Source organism: Lepus europaeus, unplaced genomic scaffold, assembly GCF_033115175.1.
Source record: "Lepus europaeus isolate LE1 unplaced genomic scaffold, mLepTim1.pri SCAFFOLD_3_1, whole genome shotgun sequence".
NCBI lineage: Eukaryota > Metazoa > Chordata > Mammalia > Lagomorpha > Leporidae > Lepus > Lepus europaeus.
The window spans coordinates 14971125-14990827 of NW_026909276.1; the positions used below are offsets into that span (position 1 = coordinate 14971125).

Genomic DNA, 19703 nt, shown 5'->3' on the forward strand with positions numbered 1-19703 from the left:
CTGGCATCTCATATGTCCCGCTGCTCCTCTCCTGATCCAGCTCTCTGCTATGGCCTGGGAAAGCAGAAGAAGATGGCCTAAGTCCTTGGGCCCCTGCACTCACATGGGAGACCCAGAAGAAGCTCTTGGCTTTGGATCGGCTCAGCTCAGTCCACTGCGACCATTTGAGGAGTGAACCAGTGGATGGAAGACCTCTCTCTCTGTCTCTACCTCTCTCTATAACTCTTTCAAATAAATAAAATAAATCTTTTAAAAAATGCCAATTCACATATTCCTAAATTATATTTGTATGAATAAACTGATTCAAAAGATCAGAATTTTAGTTGTGATACTAATTTAAGTATTTTAACACCCCTTAATGTTATACACCAAGAATGATGTTTTGAGTTTATTTTGTTGACAATAATTATACATACCTATGGACCACAGTGAGAGATTTTAATTCATGCGTACAATGTGTACTGAATAAATTGGAGTAAACAACATTTTCCCTTCTCTGACATTATACTTCAAAATCAGGACCTTGGAGCACCCTTCCTCTATTTGTTCCTAAAATATGGGGTAGATTATTGTGGACTATAGTCACTCACAATGCTATGTAACACAAGGAACTCGCTATCATCTAACTCTGATTTGGTACCAATTACTCCATGAAGTTTTTAAGGAATTTCTCAATTAATTAGTTTCAAAGAAAAAAAGACACACAGAGAAACAGAGAGAGAGGGAGAGGGAGAAGGAGAGAGAGAGAGAGGACATTCTCATTCACTGATTCAAATCACCAACATCTAAAACTGTGGCTTTGCCAGACTTTTATAATGACTTAGGTATGACTCCAAATGTACAGGTGACAAAAACAAAAATAAGGAAGTAGGACTGCAAAAAAAGATTTAAAAAAGTTCTGCATACTAAAGGAAAAGCTGAAAAGTGAAAGCAAGGAATGAGAGAAAATACTGGCAAATCATAGCTGATTAAAAGATTAATATAAAGAATATACCCGAACTGCCTATTCAGGCGGGCCAAGACAACACTATGTAACCAGACAGGGTTTTCTCTCTGGCCACCATGCTGGGCTTCCCTGCTGTGCACTGAGGGAACCCGCAGGTGGCTTAGACTTTAGCTTTCCTTTCCTTTCTGTGAATGCCCGCACTGTGGCAGTCCTGTGGAGCACCCGGACTCCCTGAAAGCCGGGAAATGCTTGTAAATCCTAGGTTTGAATGAAGAGCAGGCCAGTGAGCAGAGAAAATCCTGCTAGGAGCAGAATGACCTTGAGGATCCCCTGCTCAGAAGTGGCCAGCTGCTGAGCTGCAGGCTAACAGCCTGGGAAACAACCATGTGGGGATACCCAAAGGAAGCTCTTGGCTCCTGGCTTCGGATCAGCCCAGCTCCAGCCATTGGGGAATGAACCAGCAGATGGAAGATCTTGCTCTCTCTAAAGCTCTGTCAAAACAAAAAACAAAAAATAAAAAAAAAGAATAGACCCAATTCAAAAGGAAATATTGTAATAAAAAATGGGCAAAGGATCAGATCAGTTTTTCCATAAGCAGCTAACAGGCATTTAAAAGGGACTCAGTACTGCTAATCATGACCACAATGGTTATGACACATATGTAAAAATAGGTACTATAAAAAAGTAAAAAACATAAATATTGAACCAGCATTGGAGAAAGGGGAACATATAAATTGTTTTTAGAAATGTAAATTAGTACATCCACTATGGAAAACACTATGGAGGTGTCTCAAATAAAATTAAAAATGGAGCTAACAAATGATAAAGCATTCCCACTATTGGATGTGCATCTAAAGAAATAAATTACTATCTCAAAGATACATCTGCCCAACCATGTTCATGTGAGCATTATTCACAAGAACAAGATATATAAATAAACACTGTCTATGAAAGATGAATAGAGAAAATGCCAGACACACACAATGGAATCACATTTAACCTTAACAAGGAAATTCCGACATTTTGTCACAATCTGGATTGAAAAGTATGAATATACCACTAGGCTGATTGAAATGTCACAGAAAGATAAATACCACACAATTTCCCTTATTTATGGAATCTCAGAAAGTCAAACTTAAGCACAGAAGAGAATAGTGGTTGCTAGGTGCTGAGAGTGAAGGAAATGGGAACATGTTAGTTGAATGACACACATTTACAGTTAGGAGATAATGTACAGCCCAGAAATGTTATGAATATACGATTAGATACTCACAACTTGTTAAGGCACTAGGTTTTCTTTTAAAAACTATGTAAGGTGATGGATATATTAGTTTGATTGTCCTAATCATTTCAGAATGTATATGTACAAGGGAACTCCTAAAGGCTTGTGAAAAACAGGATTAAACAGTGAAATTTCCATAAATTTTTTAAAAGTCTCTCCACATATTAAAACATGAAGCTGCAGGCCTTGAATATATACAAATTTTGTTTGTCATATATACTCCAATAACTTTGAAAACAATCAAAATAAAAATTAAAACTCAAAAAACTAGGTTTATATCTTTGGGGTTGGGAAGGTTGTCATGGAGCAGAAACAGTTTTAAAAACATTGATAAATGTGACTAGCTAAAATTTCTTATTTGAAAGTTCAGAGATAGATGACAGCCTGTAAAAGGAACATGTAAAGGCTCAGATGACATCCAAGACCAAAATACAGTGTCCTCTTGCCCCCGTAAAACCTGGACCAAAGCCCTGATCAAAGTAAAACTGTTTCATTAACTTACCTGGTCTGTGACACTGTTACTACCAACAGAAAACGTGGTCAGACTCCCAGAAAGAGCTACGCTGAGAAGTCAGGGTCCATGAGCTGAGACTCGGCTTCTGAACTATTCAGAAAACTTGGGGAATCCGGTCACCCCGGGGAGAAGAGAGGAACTGAGGATCCCGTAAATGACAGCTCCTAGGCCCTCCTAGGGCCTCTCCACCACGGAACTGGTTGACTACTATGACGTCAAGATTCGCGGGATTACATAGCGTTTAGGCTACCACGCCTGATTGGACAGCTTGCCTAGCTGTGAGGATCCACACGTCATAAAAGATGCAGTCAATCAGCGTCCTCCATAACGCTGCGGCATAACTCCAGATCTTACTGGAGGCAGAAGCAAGGAGTCTTGGGTTCATTTCTGAAACTTCGTGCTCTTGTGTGCCACCCTCCCTGCAGCAAGCGGTGGGATCTCCTCTCTAGTCCTGCTCATTGCTGGGCTCCCACCTGCATCTTCCTGAGAGGATCCTACTTGGAGCTTGCAGTTAACTAACTCAGGTCAGTTACCATTTAATGGCTGTTTATTGGCTTCAGAGCCTTTCTTTTTCATTATCAATGTGACACTTTTTTCTGTTGAATCATCTGTGGTTTTTTAAGTATTGATTTAAAGAATATTTAAGGATATCACAAAATTTAATCCTTTTCTCCAATTTCACTTTTTTTTAGTCTTCCTGTTGTCCTTTATTATTATTTTCTGTTTCCTGCTAGTACTTAATAATTAGTAGAACACACACACACACACACACGTATGTATAATTCTTCCAGTAATCCCATTTATCAGTTTTTAGATTTTTATGGATTATCTCCATATAGAAACATCACCCAGTGTATTCACATTTTCTGGCTTAGAAATTGATCTTTATACCATGTAATTATTTTTTACTGTTTTTATTTCCTTTATTACACCTGTAGTAGAAAGTCTGAGAGAGAGTGAAGGAACCATGGCCTAGGTTTCAATGAGCTTTCAATGAGCCTTTATTATTTGCGTCGTTTGCTGTAGGTTCATTTCACTCTTAGTCACAGTAAAGAAGTCACTGGCTTTTTTGTTGTTGCTCTGCTAGCAGTTTTCTCTTTCCTAGCTGCTGAACTTTACTAAATGCTTTCCAACACGGGATCTAAATGACCATGGGATTATCTTCTTGTGATTTTTACCTGCCTGGATGGCTTGTCTGGGAATGTTAACCACCCTTGCATTTTTTATTATGTCCCTGCTTCCTATTGATATATTTTCTTAGATGATTTCATTTATTACATTAATACTTTTCTGAGGATATTAGCAGCTCTGTTTATAAAAGAGATGCTTTTTTTTTTTTGACAGGCAGAGTGGACAGTGAGAGAGAGACAGAGAGAAAGGTCTTCCTTTTGCCATTGGTTCACCTTCCAATGGCCGGCGCGGTAGGCGCACTGCGGCCGGCACACCGTGCTGATCCGATGGCAGGAGCCAGGTGCTTCTCCTGGCCTCCCATGGGGTGCAGGGCCCAAGTACTTGGGCCATCCTCCACTGCACTCCCTGGCCACAGCAGAGAGCTGGCCTGGAAGAGGGGCAACCGGGACAGGATTGGTGCCCCAACCAGGACTAGAACCCGGTGTGCCGGCGCCACAAGGCGGAGGATTAGCCTAGTGAGCCGCGGCGCCGGCCAAAAGAGATGCTTTTAAAAACTTAATTTTTATTTCAAGTCTTGATCCAATTTATTTTTTTTAATTCCTCTTTTTAAAGATTTATTTTATGCATTTGAAAGACAGAGTTACAGAGACAGGTAGAGACAGAGAACCACCTGCTGGTTCACTCCCCAGATGGCTGCAACAGCCGGAGCTGCACTGATCCAAAGCCAGGAGCCAGGATCTTCTCCTGGGTCTCTGACATGGGCACAAGGGCCCAAGGACTTGGGCCATCTTCTACTGCTTTTCCCAGGCCACAGAAGAGTGCAAGTTTGGAAGAGGAACAGCCAAGACTAGAACCGGCATCCATATGGGACGCTGGCCCTTTAGGCCAGAGTTTTAACCTGCTGTGCCACAGCACCAGCCCTTTTTTAATTTCAAGTCTTGACCTGCTTGCACCATCCTCATTGTAATGGTGGTTTTCCAAAAGAAACTAAAAAATAGGTTTTGCTTATTTTCACTTTGGGTAGGTCTTTGAAGTGTAAATTTGTTTTTTCTTCTGTAAAATTTTGAAGTACTCTCTAATTCTGGACCTGAAATTGTCATTGTGTGACTTTCTGGGTTGACTGGAATTTTCAAAATGTGATTCAACTTACTTGGGTTATATAGGAGTTTTTCTATTTTATGTTATATTTGTTTTTTTGGAAACCTGATTTTCAAAATAGGGTGGATATTGATCTCTGTAGTCAAATTTTACTCCTAAGAATTTCATATCTTTCTCTAGTATCTTGGTAAAAGCTATAATCTCTACAAAAGAATTATTCTGTTTTAATTCCTAAACTGGTTATTTGTGTTACTTTCCCCATTGGTTCCTTAACTGTTTTTTTTTTTTTCCTAATGGTTAACTTTGTTAACATTTTTCTTAAAAAAAATCATTGTGTCCTTGTTTATTTGTGGTACATTGTATAGCATTTCATACATGTCTGCTGTTCTCTTTTTTCTTCCTTTTCTTCAATACTCTGATATTTTTTGTTTATAATTAACAAGGGAGCTGTAATGATTGATTTTCAGTGTTTTATTCTTTTTTTAAATTTTTTTTTAACTTTTATTTAATGAATATAAATTTCCAGTATACAGCTTATGGATTACAATGGGTTCCCCTTCCCATAATTTCCCTCCCACCCGCAACCCTCCCCTCTCCCGCTCCCTCTCCCTTTCCATTCACATCAATATTCATTTTCAATTCTATTTATATACAGAAGATCAATTTAGTATAAATACTTCAACAGTTTGCACCCACATAGAAACACAAAGTGAAACATACTGTTTGAGTACTAGTTATAGCATTAAATCAAAATGTACAGTACATTAAGGACAGAGATCCCACATCAGGAGCAAGCGCACAGTGGCTCCTGTTGTTGACCCAACAAATTGACACTCTAGTTTATGGCGCCAGTAACCACCCTAGGCTGTCGTCATGAGTTGCCAAGGCTATGGAAGCCTTCCAAGTTTGCCGACTCTGCTCATATTTAGACAAGGTCATAAAAGACAGGTTGAGGATAGTAACCAATGATCCTAAGAGTGGCATTAACCAGGTCTGAACAATTATACAGCATTAAGTGGGGAAGAGGACCATCAGTACACACAGGTTGTGAATAGAGCCATTGGAGGTTGAGTAGAGGTTATGATTACAAAGGAATGAAGCCCAAGTGCGCTAGACAGGGACTAGAAAAAAGAACAGAGTCATTATTAGAGGAGCTAAGAAAGGTGCTGTCTAAGCTACAAGTAATTTTTCTGATTGAGAGGCAAATAGAACCTGATAGAAGGGGCTTGATAATAATCTGTTGGGCTTTAGGCCTTGTAAGTTAAGAGGCCCAGACCTATCTATCTCTTCACTTGGGGTATATCCTAAGGGAGGTGTGAACCTCCTAGGGGAAGGCACTCTGTTGACTTTCATTACTTGGCTGTCCTGGGAGGAGAGCTGGCCAGGTAAAGGCAGGGGGCATCTCTAACAAGAAATTTACAGTTCTGCCTGCAATGTTGCTGACCCTACTTGGCTGTCCCCTCAACTGCAGTGGTCACTTTGGAAGTTGGGTTGAGTGAAGGGCTTTTCAGCTTGGAGCCAATAAGATCTGTGGCTCTGACCTGGGCATCCTTCGATTCCAGGGCAGGTCCATTTCCAGTGATCCAACTCTTGGCAGAGCTGCCAGGGCTCTTCACAAGCTGACTTCTGCTGAAGCCCAGGCTTACCACATTGAAAGCCACTGCAGTGGACTGGCCTATTGGGTCTCCTTGAGGGCAGATCACTGTACAGATCAGCCATTAATAGGCCTGCCACCCATTGCTTCTGATGCCGAGCTTTCTTTTCCTCCTGGTTTGTGTTAAAGCAGACCAGAGGATGCAAGTCAAGGGAGTGCCCGTGTCCCATCTCTAATCTTTGGTGGCCTGAACTACAAGTCTATAGTCACAGGCATGTTCTGTAGTAGTTTTTCTAAGGTAGACAATGCCCATGAGGAAAATTATATTCTCACTTTAAAACTTTCTTTCCCTTTGGTCTGAAAGGGAGGTTTTTTTTTCTACTTACTGTATACTTCGCTGATGGTGATGTGAATCTAGCTATGAGATTATTAGTTAAGTTCTTATTTTGGCTATGCTATTACAGAAAAATGTTAGCCATCTCTTATAAGGTCTAAAGATTAAATTGTGCATCCTACAGATTCCTTCATAATAGAATTAGTTCCCTACCTTGAAGAGAATAGAGAAGTGAAAGAACAAGTTGGGCTTAGAATAGAGAAATGAGGGAGCAAGTCCTAGATCACTTGCTGACAATAGCAATATTACATGAATACTTAGCAAACCGTTTCAACCCTTAGATAAGAACTTAATAAAACATTTACCGGAAGGTCCAATGCCTTCTATAAATTTTAAGAATCATGTATTTGAAAACACGTCTTAAATATCTAACATGGTGTAGTTTGTTTAACCAGTAAACTTAAGCACAACCATATAAAATGTTTTTAGTTTCTTTCTACCAACAAGTTTAAAACATATGATACAAAGATTCAGGTCATACAAATTAAAATGTATCTTTGATTGATTTTAGCAGCTTAAATTTATGGACAATCTTATCTAAAAGCCATTTAAAATAAAACTCTTAATAAAATTTCCCCATGTGGACATACAATATGTACGCACATATAACATAGCATAATAGACCAATATCAAAATCCAAAATATCTGGTTGAAATAAGATTCCTTAAAATCATGACATAACATAGACCAAATCTGATCATTGTTACAAGGTGATTATTCAAGTCTTTGAAAATAAGCACATAGTTAAATAACCCATAGCTCTTCATCTCCTCCCTCTCTTTTTCCACTCTTAGATTTAACAGGGATCACTTTTCAGTTAAAATTTAAACACCTAAGAATAATTGTGTGTTAATTACTGAGTTCAACCAATAGTACTAGAACCACAACAACAACAACAAATACTAAAAAGGATAAAGTATTACATTGTACATCTAAAGTCAGGACAGGAGCTGATCAGTTCATTGTTGCTTATAGTGTCCATTTCACTTAACAGGTTTCCCCTTTGGCGCTCAGTTGTCACCGATCAGGGAAAACAAATGATATTTGTCTCTTTGGGACGATTTTCAGTGTTTTATTCTAATGTAAGCATTTAAGGTTATAAACAATCTCTAAGCACTGGTTTACTACATCCTCTTTATTCCTTCATGTGTTTCCAACCTATTTCCATCACAGGCTGCATGTGTCTCCAGTTCTGAAACCCATATGTACTGACTGGTAAATTAGTGCTTCAGCCATTGGAGACCCATTTTTTACACTTGTGTGCCCAGGTAATCACAGCCCATCAACTACCCTTTCCATGTCTGCAAAAGGGCTATGGTCCCTTAAAATATATCAAATCTTGATTTCTTTTTAGAAAAGCAGATAAAATTTCCCAGACAGCCCAAGTTAGAAATTTCTATATATACTACCAGCTACATCTGAGTTGTTGCTTCTAAATCAATCTTTCATAGCAGACAGAACTGCTCTGATTGTCAGTTTTTTTTTTCTTTATGGGGTTACCAGCAAATTACCAACTTGTGTTGATGCTTGTGAGATTCACATACCTGACTTTTCTATTAATTAATTTGACATTCTGGAATGGCCTGAATGTCAAAATTCTGCCCTCATAGTGCCAGAATAGTTTGAAAGTCCTCACTAATGGATAATACATGATCTTAAAACATAACAATGGGGAATAACTTTCAGTGAGGAAGCTAAGAAAAGAGCATCTAAGCTGCAGAAGTGAAAAGCAAATTTAAAGATTTTAATGAGGGGGAAAATATAGATGTATAATTAATGGATAAAAGAGGAAAGATTTGGAAGATGAAGAAAAAAGTGAAACATGGTGACTACACTTAAAAATGTTTTCTCCAAAATTTTTGAGAAAAATTTAAAGAATTTTAACTTTTAGAAATATGCATTATGGCTGGCGCCGTGGCTTAACAGGCTAATCCTCCACCTTGCAGCACCGGCACACCAGGTTCTAGTCCCGGTTGGGGTGCCGGATTCTATCCCAGTTGCCCCTCTTCCAGGCCAGCTCTCTGCTATGGCTCAGGAAGGCAGTGGAGGATGGCCCAAGTGCTTGGGCCCTGCACCTGCATGGGAGACAAGGAGAAGCACCTGGCTCCTGGCTTTGGATCAGTGAGATGCACCGGCCGCAGCGGCCATTGGAGGGTGAACCAACGGCAAAAAGGAAGACCTTTCTCTCTGTCTCTCTCTCTCACTATCCACTCTGCCTGTCAAAATAAATAAATAAATAAATAAATAAATAAATAAATAAATAAAATAAAAATATGTATTATGATGTATATGGTAATTCACTTTATAAAACCATTTTATAATGTATATAAATTTCAAAACAATGTGTTCAATGGTCATTCAAGGAATTCATGTAAAATGCATTGAGAGATTATTTTGATTCAAAAACACTTATATCCATATAGATTTTTATAATAGACATTTTCAATGAGTTTTTAAAAATCACCCAGATTCATGAATTTCAAATTTTAATGCACCAAAATAAACTTACCTTTGAATCCCATTCCCATCTTATTTTTTAAAATGCACATTGTTGGGGCCAGCGCTGTGGCTCACTTGGCTAATCCTCTGCCTGTGGTGCCAGCATCCCATATGGGCACCGGGTTCTAGTCTTGGTTGCTCCTCTTCCAGTCCAGTTCTCTGCTGTGGCCCAGGAGGGGAGTGGAGGATGGCCCAAGTGCTTGGGCCCTGCACCTGCATGGGAGACTGGGAAGAGCACCTGGCTCCTGGCTTCGGGCTGATGCAGCACCGGCCGTAGCAAACATTTGGGGAGTGAACCAACAGAAGGAAGACCTTTCTCTCTGTCTCTCTCTCTCACTGTCTATAACTGTCAAATAAATAAAAACACATTGTTCATAATAAATGAATGTATGATGTATATATTTTATTTTTAATTGAAATCTATTTTTCTAATAAATAAATAAGAATTTTAAGGATGGAGATCTTTGTCTCTGGTGGTTTTAAGAGATCACTTCTTTTGTTGACACTGGACTATAGGATCCAATGTGTAGACTAATCCTGTTGGGTGCTCCAACAATGACTTATATATTCTTTTCTGATAGAGATTTGAATTTTCCCCCTATTGTTTTCCTGCTTATTTGTTAATGGGTTACTATTTTAAGAAACACTGAGAGGAACATTATGTGCCCATTATGTCTTTGTGGTCTATTCCTTTTATTTCCTTAGAATAAATTCCTAGAAATGAAATTACTGGGTAAAAGAACATAATCATTCTATTATTTCATCAGACAAGATACTCTATTCTTGGGAGTCATGGTGCTTGGGCTGTGACATTTTAGAAAAGTGAAATAGAAGTTCTTGTTAAGGAAGTATTGATCCTGCATTCCTGTTTTTTGATTAGGAACCATAGTTTGGGAATTATTAATATATCCAGCTGATGAGGAAAACTTTTCCCTTCAGTAGAATGTTACTACAACAATGTAAAAGTCAAGGTAGGATTATACAAGAAGGAAAATTAAATGAAATATTAAAAAAAGATAAAGAAGACATTTTACAAAGGTATAACAACTATGGACTAAAAGAGTGTCCTAAAATCCCTTCATGCAGTTCAGCAACTAAGTCATTTCTGGAATGAACAATGTGGATAATTAGGTTAGGATAGTGCTTCTGTTAGGACTCAGGTCAAAGTCACAAGGTATGTAGTAATAATTTATGCATTTTATGAGGAAAGATCGACTCTGAAATGGGGACTGTTTAAAAATCACATATTGAGATTTAGCCAACATATTCAAGATGAGCAGATTTGGGTGGAATGAAAACTTCAATGGTAACAAAACTGAAAGTCATAATCCTGGGGATGCCACTTAGTTTTACAAATGTAAAGAGAAGAATCATTATTTCAAGGTACAACACACACTGATAGGCTAAAATGAGAAACTATAAGCAATTCAAATACCAAAATGTTCCATACTGAATCACAAAAAATGGATTTTCAGATTAATCCAACTTGTAATGTCTCATAGAATTTAGGAAGTTGTTCTGGTTCTGTGGACTCTTCAATTGCTCTTCACACAGAATATTTTCTTCTTAGAAATCATGTCTTCTGAATGGCTCTGTAGTCAGCATGAAAAGGTAGAAAATGGCTTTTCAGAGTGGCTGGGCAAACATGTGTCCGAAGTGATTCATTGTATCACTTTATACTATCTCTAGATTTACACATGGAACTTCAGGATTTCATTTTTTAGTTCATTCTCAAGTCTATGGACTTCAGTTCCTAAGGCATCAATTATATTTTTTCTAAGTTTAAGTGCAAAGGTCCCTAGTTCTAGTGTTTCACATCTTCAATTTCGTATATCACTTAGTCAAAAATTGTGTCCTTCCAAATAAAGTCTTGTAACAACTCATCCATCAAAATGTACCTGTGCATTAAATCTCATTTATCTAACCTGATATCTATGGCTTTGATGTCATGAACTGCCCTTACAGATCGATCTTTCTCCAGGAGTTCAGTAAGCCATTGTACTTATTCTGGCTGTCAGGATTGCCATAGAGGCCTTCTGTGTTAGTGTGGATAAGGATTGGTGAGACCACAGCTAATAAGGTGCACACACCCAAAGAACATAGGCTGACAGAGTGAATTGCCTGCATATTCATCAAATAAAGATCACTTTAGGGATGCAGTGGGACTGAAGAAAATGAGAAAGTCAAGCAGAAGGACTACTACAAATAACTGATGAAAGTGCCAGGGAATCTTGCTAATGAATGTGACAGTGCCCTGAGGCAAAGAAAGTATCCACATCTACTAATTTGATGTTCTCATGGTCAATGTTTTTCATCAAAGGGCTTCTGGGAAAATTAAGAGGCAGGTAAAGGGATTGCCTTGATGACTTTCATTTATTTTCTCCCAGAACTCCTACATCTATTGCAGAAATATCATGGGTTCTGACAAGTCTTTGAAAGCCTCAGCAATGTTAAAGACCAATCATTTTTCCTGTAAGGTGGTGGTGAGTTGGTTAACCTCTGGGTCATAAGCTTGCAGAACTGCAAATTTCATGATCTCAAAGTCAGATTGGATTTCATTATCCTTTTGATCCAATGTGTGTTTCAACTTCTCAAAAAATTTCTTAATTTCATCTTTTTTTTAATTTCATCTTAATCTTTAGTCAGTAACTGTGAGTATTTTCTCTTGCTAGCTTCCAAGGTATCCAAGTGAGGAAGAGCATCTCCCCTACACATTGTCTCAAAGCTCTGGAAGAGGAAATCAAAGGCATTCCTTTCCTGAGCATAGGCATCTTCAATAGATCATAAGACATACTTGGTGTGGTCAGCAGGAATAGCACAGATCCCACAAATCAGCTGCATATCAGTCAGGCAGAAAACAATGAGGGACTGCCCCAAGAGTCCTTTGTACACTGGCATCTTGGGAGAAATCTTGATCTTGTTATGCTTTTCCACAATACCCATCAGGGAATAATTAACCTGCAGCCTGCTAACTCCAGTAGCTGACATTTTCTTACGGCAGGAGGGACACTTGAATGATGATAGTCTCCACAATAAATTCTGCACAGTCCCCTCTATGAGACCTGTCAGGTGCTTTTTGCAGAAGTTATGTGAGCAAGGCAAAACTTGAGGATCATCAAACAGATTGCAACAAATTGGGCACATGAGATCTTCAAGCAGCTGCATCACATTCAGGGAGTCTTCTGTAAGTCAGAGGGCACCAAAGACAATGGTGTTTCTACGGAAGAAATGCTAGCTTCTGGTTGAGTAAGAAGTACGAGCAGCTCCATCCAGCTCTACCAGAAGGAGTGCCTCTGGCATCATGAGGGATATGCCACACCCCCTCCAGCCATGGGGGCCATGTGATATGTGCCAGTATTGGCTGCAAGATGGCCACACATTACTGCTTTATCATTTTTCAAAAGGGAACATTCCTCAGTCATTAGATGAGTCAGTGTTGTAAGAAAAGAACATGTTTTAAATTGGTTGGCTAAATGAAGATGTTTTCTCTGTTTCTTCCAGTATGACATATCCTACAGATACTAAACACTAGACTCTTCTAGACAAAACAAAATGTAATTAAAATGTCAGTAGTTACAAGATCTATTTTTTGATTTACATCCTTATTTCACTGTTTGTCAAACATTTTTCTTCAAGCTCATTTTCTCCAAACCCTTATATAAAATAAAACCCTATGTCCAATTCTCATTGATCATGCAGATAATATCAACTGATTCAAACAAAGAGAGCTCTCAGAACCATAATAGCTTAACCTCACCACACCTGTACTGCATGCAGTTCCTGAGGAACTATCAAAGTCTTCAAACATCATTGCTCGGAAACTAGTGGTTTAGATGAAATGTTTTTATCTATGTTTACTTTGCATAGTGTGATTGGTCTCCCGTTACTGATATGCCCATGTAGGAGCCATGAAGTTCAAGTTCTTGAATGATTTTCTTTGATAAAGAACATTAGAAAGTAGAAAATGTTAATGAAAATTTTTTTTTCTAATCTGATCTGTCTTTCTAGTGGCTCAAATATTTTCAGCAGTGGGACAGTATTTTAAAATAAAAAGCTTAATGGAAAATCATTTTACATGTAAAATCATGATTTAAAATGTTAATATTCATGGCCGGCGCCATGGCTCAATAGGCTAATCCTCTGCCTTGCATCACTGGCACACCGGGTTCTAGTCCCGGTCGGGGCACTGGATTCTGTCCCGGTTGCCCCTCTTCCAGGCCAGCTCTCTGCTGTGGCCCGGGAGTGCAGTGGAGGATGGCCCAAGTGCTTGGGCCATGCACCCCATGGAAAAACCATGAGAAGCACCTGGCTCCTGGCTTTGGATCAGTGCAGTGCGCCAGCCGCAGCGCACCTGCTGCTGCAGCCATTGGAGGGTGAACCAACAGCAAAAGGAAGACCTTTCTCTCTGTCTCTCTCTCTCACTGTTCACTCTGCCTGTCAAAAAAAATGTTAATATTCATGAGTGACCCAACCACTAATTAAGTGCAATGCAAGACATTTGCAGGTTTAAAATTACCAAACATTATATTTGCATCAGATGTTATGGTAAGTACTAAAGTTACATAGTGGTGAACAAAATTAACATAACCCCACCCATATCAATCTGATAGTCCAAAAGAGAAAAACTTAAATAACCAAAGAAAAACCTATAAATCTTATGAAAAGTCAATATGTTAGACTCAACATTAAATTTATTTCTAAATTTTAATGATCTAACATTAAAAATCCAAGTATAAATAAATAAGTAAAAATTATTTCTTAAAAAGTCAGTTCCTGGTATTCTCTAAGACCATTTTTCATTTAAACAAAGATGACAAAAGAAATGTTATTCTTGAATTTATATTAAATCCACTTACCTTAACAACAGACATTAATATGATAGTCAATGTGTTAAAAGCATTTCAATGTATATTTTCATTAGTTTCAAAAATAATTTCATAGAAAATGAATGTCAGCAAATATTTTGAACATTTTTGGTAAAATGAAAATAAATGTCCCTAAACAATTTTTAAAGATTATTTATTTATTTATTTATGACAGGTAGAGTTACAGACAGGGAGAGAGAGAGAGAGAGAGATCTTCCTTCTGATGGTTCACTCACCAAATGGCCTCTATGGCCAGAGCTATGCCAATCCAAAGCCAGGAGCTAGGTCCTTCCTCCTCTCTCATGTGGGTGCAGGGGCCCATGCACTTGGGCCATCCTCCGCTGCCTTCCTGGGCCACAACAGAGAGCTGGACTGGAAGAGGAGCAACCGGGACTAGAACTTGGTGCCCATATGGGTTGCCAGCGCTGTAGGCAGAGGATTAACCTAGTTTGCCACCACACCACCCCACCCCTAAACAATTTAAAATATTGTCAATATAGTGTAAGTTTTTCTCTTAAAGAGGTACAGGGAAGACATTTTATTCCATCATGAAGTGACAGGTAATCTCTTAGTGTTAAACTCTTACAGTAAAAATGATGCTTGTGTTCACATATACGCACTTTTGTACATACAAATGTCATGCATTTCTCCAAAAAATGTGCTTACTATACATAAGTAAATAAAAATAAATGTTATAAATATTCATTACTTATACATCCATTTTTAAGTTTTTGTTTAATTGGTGACTCTCAATATTCTTTTATTTTAAAGATTTATTTCTTTATTTGAAAGAGTTACTCAGAGAGAGAAAGTGAGGCAGAGAGAGAGAGAGAGGTCTTTCATCCACTGGTTCACTCCCAATTGGCCACAATGGCCAGAACTGTGCTGATCTGAAACCAGGAGCCAGAAGCTTCTTTCAGGTTTCCCACATGGGCACAGGGGCCCAAAGTCTTGGGCCATCTTCTACTGCTTTCCCAGGCCATACCAGAGAGCTGGATTGGAAATGGAGCAGCCAGGACTCAAACCAGTGCCTATATGGGATGCCAGCACTGCAAACAGCAGCTTTACCCACTACATCACAGCACTGGCCCCACATATACATCATTTCTATAAAGCTTTTTTTTAATCCCAGAAAACAAATATTTTGTCTTTTGTATTAACATGTGGTACTTGTAAAACTTATGGAGTATAATCCAATATTTCAAAACATGTATAAGTAGATCAATCAAGTAATTAGTGTTTCCATTTCCCTATAGTTTTTTTCTAAGCTCATCAGCTCCTTCCCTCTAATAGTTCATATAGTATATAATGCATTATTGTGACCTATAGTTACTTTGCTGTACTGGGAAAGCTAAGAAATGATTATTCCTATGTAACTAGATTTTCATAACTATTACCAGATGTCATCTGCCCCTCTTCCCTCATCTTTATTTTAATTAAAATTATTTTAGAATTAAAATATTTTAATTTAAAAATTGGTTATCTTCTGTAATGACTCCAATTCTAACTTTCTTATAAGCATACTAGTATTTTAAAGCTGAATATCACATGGTTATTTTGTATATGAAAAACATAAAAATCCCATTGGTACTCCAAGATGTGCAATAAGTATTGTCATTCTGACTGTATTTTTAAATATAAAGACATGTAAACATGTAATTTCTTTATTTTCTACTGTGAGGCACACAAGTATGCCTCTATTTTTACTCATCTTATCCTAGAAGAAATAGATAAATTCTTGGACACTTACAACATACTTAAATTGAGCCACAAAGACATAGAAAACCTAAACAGACACATAACAAAGACAGAATTTGAAGTAGTAATAAAGGCCCTCCCAACAAAGAAAAGCCCTGGACTGGATAGATCCACTGCTGAATTCTACCAAATACTTAAAGAACTAACCAATTCTTCTGAAATTATTTAATAAATCGAAAGGGAGAGAATCCTCCCAAATTCTTTCTATGAAACCAGCATCACCTTAATTGCTAAAGCTGAAAAAGATGTAACAGAAAAAGAGAATTACAGAACAAATTCCCTGATGAACATAGACACAAAAATTCTCAACAAAATTCTGGCCAATTGAATCCAACAACATGACAAAAAGATCATTCACCTGGACCAAATGTGATTCATTCCTGGTATGCAGGGATGGTTCAATATTTGCAAATCAATGTGATACATCACATCAACGAATTGAAGAACAAAAACCATATGCTTATTTCAATAGATGCAGAGAAAGCATTTGACAAAATACAACACCCTTTCATGATGAAAAATCTAAGCAAATTGGGTTTAGAGGAACATTCTTCAACATAATCAAGGCAATTCATAACAAACCCACAACCAGCTCATACTGAATGGGGAAAAGTTGGAAGCACTCCCACTAAGATCCGGTGCCAGTCAGGGATGCCCACTCTCACCACTGCTATTCAATATAGTTCTGGAAGTTTTAGCCAGAGTCATAAGGCAAGAAAAGAAAACAAAGGGATACAACTCAGGAAAGAGGAAGTCAAACTATCCCTATTTGCAGATGACATGATTCTATGTATAGAGGACCCAACAGAATCCACTAAGAGGCTACTGGAACTCATAGAAGAGTTTGATAAAGTAGCAGGATATAAAATCAATACACAAAAACCAACAGCCTGTGTATACTCAGCCATGGCTGAGAAAGAACTTCTAAGATCAATCCCATTCACAATAGCTACAAAAAAGTGAAAAACTTGGAATAAACTTAACAAAGGATGTCAAAGATCTCTACAATGAGAATTACAAAACATTAAATAAAGAAATAAAAGAAGACACAAAATAATGGACAAATTTTCCATGTTCATGGATTGGAAGAATCAATACATCAAAATGTCCATTCTTCAGAGAGTAATTTACAAATTCAATGTGATACCAATCAAAATACCAATGTCACTCTTCTCAGATATAGAAAAAATGATGCTTAAATTCATATGGATCCTGCCGGTGCCGTGGCTCAACAGGCTAATCCTCCACCTAGCAGCATCGGCACACCGGGTTCTAGTCCCGGTTGGGGCACTGGATTCTGTCCTGGTTGCCCCTCTTCCAGGCCAGCTCTCTGCTATGGCCCGGGAGTGCAGTGGAGGATGGCCCAAATGCTTGGGCCCTGCACCCCATGGGAGACCAGGAGAAGCACCTGGCTCCTGCCTTCGGATCAGCGTGATGCGCCGGCCGCAGCATGCCAGCCACAGTGGCCATTGGAGGGTGAACCAATGGCAAAGGAAGACCTTTATCTCTGTCTCTCTCTCTCACTGTCCACTCTGCCTGTCAAAAAAAATTCATATGGATCCACAGGAGGCTTTGAATAGCTAAAACAATCTTATACAACAAAAATACACAATACCATACTTTAAGACATAGGGGCAGTGCCAAAATGGCGCATAGTGAGGACGTGCACCGATAGTCTGGGAAAATATAGTTTCATAAAAGTGGAATTACTGTAGCCTCAGGAAAAGACTCAAGAAAAAAACTGCAGAGAAAACGCTTCCAGATCTAGTAGATGTGACACAGAGGACCTACAGGGAGCCCACCGCGTGGAAGCCCACCGTGGCAGATGAGCCGCAGAATCTCACTGGCACGGGAACAGGAGGTAAGACAAAAACCTCAGAAACCCGAGACATTGGTGGGGAAAGGCAGAGGCCTGAGGCCCCACTGGGCAAAGATCACGAGTAAATCAGAGGAACCAGCATGGACACTAGCCTCTCTCTCCACTCACCTAACAAAGCCGAGCAAAACAAAGAGCAGGCGCCATTTTACATATGTAAAGCAGCAACGAGTACACAAACTCAGTAACTTTGGGACTATGGTGAAACTTGAGAACACATTGAGGGCTGCATAAACTCTTTGTGTGGTCCCAGGGGTAGATCAAACAAATACTCACAGAGGCAAGATTTCAACTACCCTCAATTCCACTCAGCTGTGTGGAATTACTTCCCAACTAAGTAAAAAAAAAAAAAAAAAGAGGGAGAGAACAATCTGGATGAGTCACTTTTTGCACAGCCATAAACCTGAAGAATCAAGCAGAGCTCTCTGGCCACACCCATTACATCCTCTAAGGATCCATCAAAGCAGACAGCCCACTTAGAGGCATAGTATAATGAGAAAAAAACACCACAGCAAAAAAAAAAAAAAAAACATAAATTATCTCCAACATGCCGAACAACAAACATAGAAACCGAGGTAACAAGAGCAAGGAAGACACTATGATGCTCCCAAATGAACAAGACACCCCAATCCAAGATTATGAAGATGAAGAGATAGAGGAAATGGAAGAAGAGGATCTCAAAAAATTGATAAGAACATTAAGAAGTTCTCAAAAACAAATTCTTGAACTACAGAAATCCTTAATGGACAAGATAGAAAATCTCTCGCATGAAAATGAAATATTAAGGAGGAATCAAAATGAAATGAAACAACTAGTAGCACATGAATTTTTGATAGTGGTAAGCAACCACAATGAAATGAAGAACTCAATAGATCAAATGACAAACACATTAGAGAGCCTTAAAAACAGAATGGGTGAAGCAGAAGAGAGAATATCGGACTTAGAAGACAGAGAACAGGAAAGGACAGAGTCAAACCAAAGAAAAGAAGAAAAAATCAGAAATCTAAAAAATACTGTCAGGAATCTACAGGATACTATTAAAAAACCTAACATTCGGGTTCTAGGAGTTCCTGAAGGCATGGAGAGGGAGAAAGGATTAGAAGGTCTTTTTAGTGAGATACTAGCAGAAAATTTCCCAGGTTTGGAGAAGGACAGAGACATCTTAGTACAGGAAGCTCATAGAACCCCTAATAAAAATGACCAAAAGAGATCCTCAACACGACACGCCGTAATCAAACTCACCACAGTGAAACATAAAGAAAAAAATTCTAAAATGTGCAAGAGAGAAACACCAGATTACACTCAGAGGATCTCCAATTAGACTCACAGCTGACTTCTCATCAGAAACCCTACAAGTGAGGAGAGAATGGTGAGATATAGCCCAGGTACTAAGAGAGAAAAACTGCAAGCCCAGAATATTATATCCTGCAAAGCTCTCATTTGTGAATGAAGGTGAAAGAAAGACCTTTCACAGCAAACAGAAATTGAGAGAATTTGTCACCACTCGTCCAGCCCTGCAAAAGATGCTTGAAGATGTGTTACATACAGAAACACAGAAACACGGTCACCAGTATGAAAGAAGGTAAAGGAAGGAAACCTCACAGCAAAAGATCACAGGAATCTCAAACAGTATATTAGAAAATATATTTGGCAAATGACAGGGCAAAGTTACTCCTTCTCAATAGTCACATTGAACGTTAATGGCCTGAACTGTCAAGTTAAAAGACACCGATTGGCTGATTGGGT

At 38.6% G+C, this 19703-nt stretch overlaps 1 pseudogene; it reads right to left on the minus strand.

The window, feature by feature from the left end:
• Nucleotides 1-11919: 11919 nt before the first annotated feature.
• On the minus strand, nucleotides 11920-12623 carry LOC133755244 (E3 ubiquitin-protein ligase TRIM13-like; annotated as a pseudogene).
• Between the last annotated feature and the right edge of the window lie 7080 nt (nucleotides 12624-19703).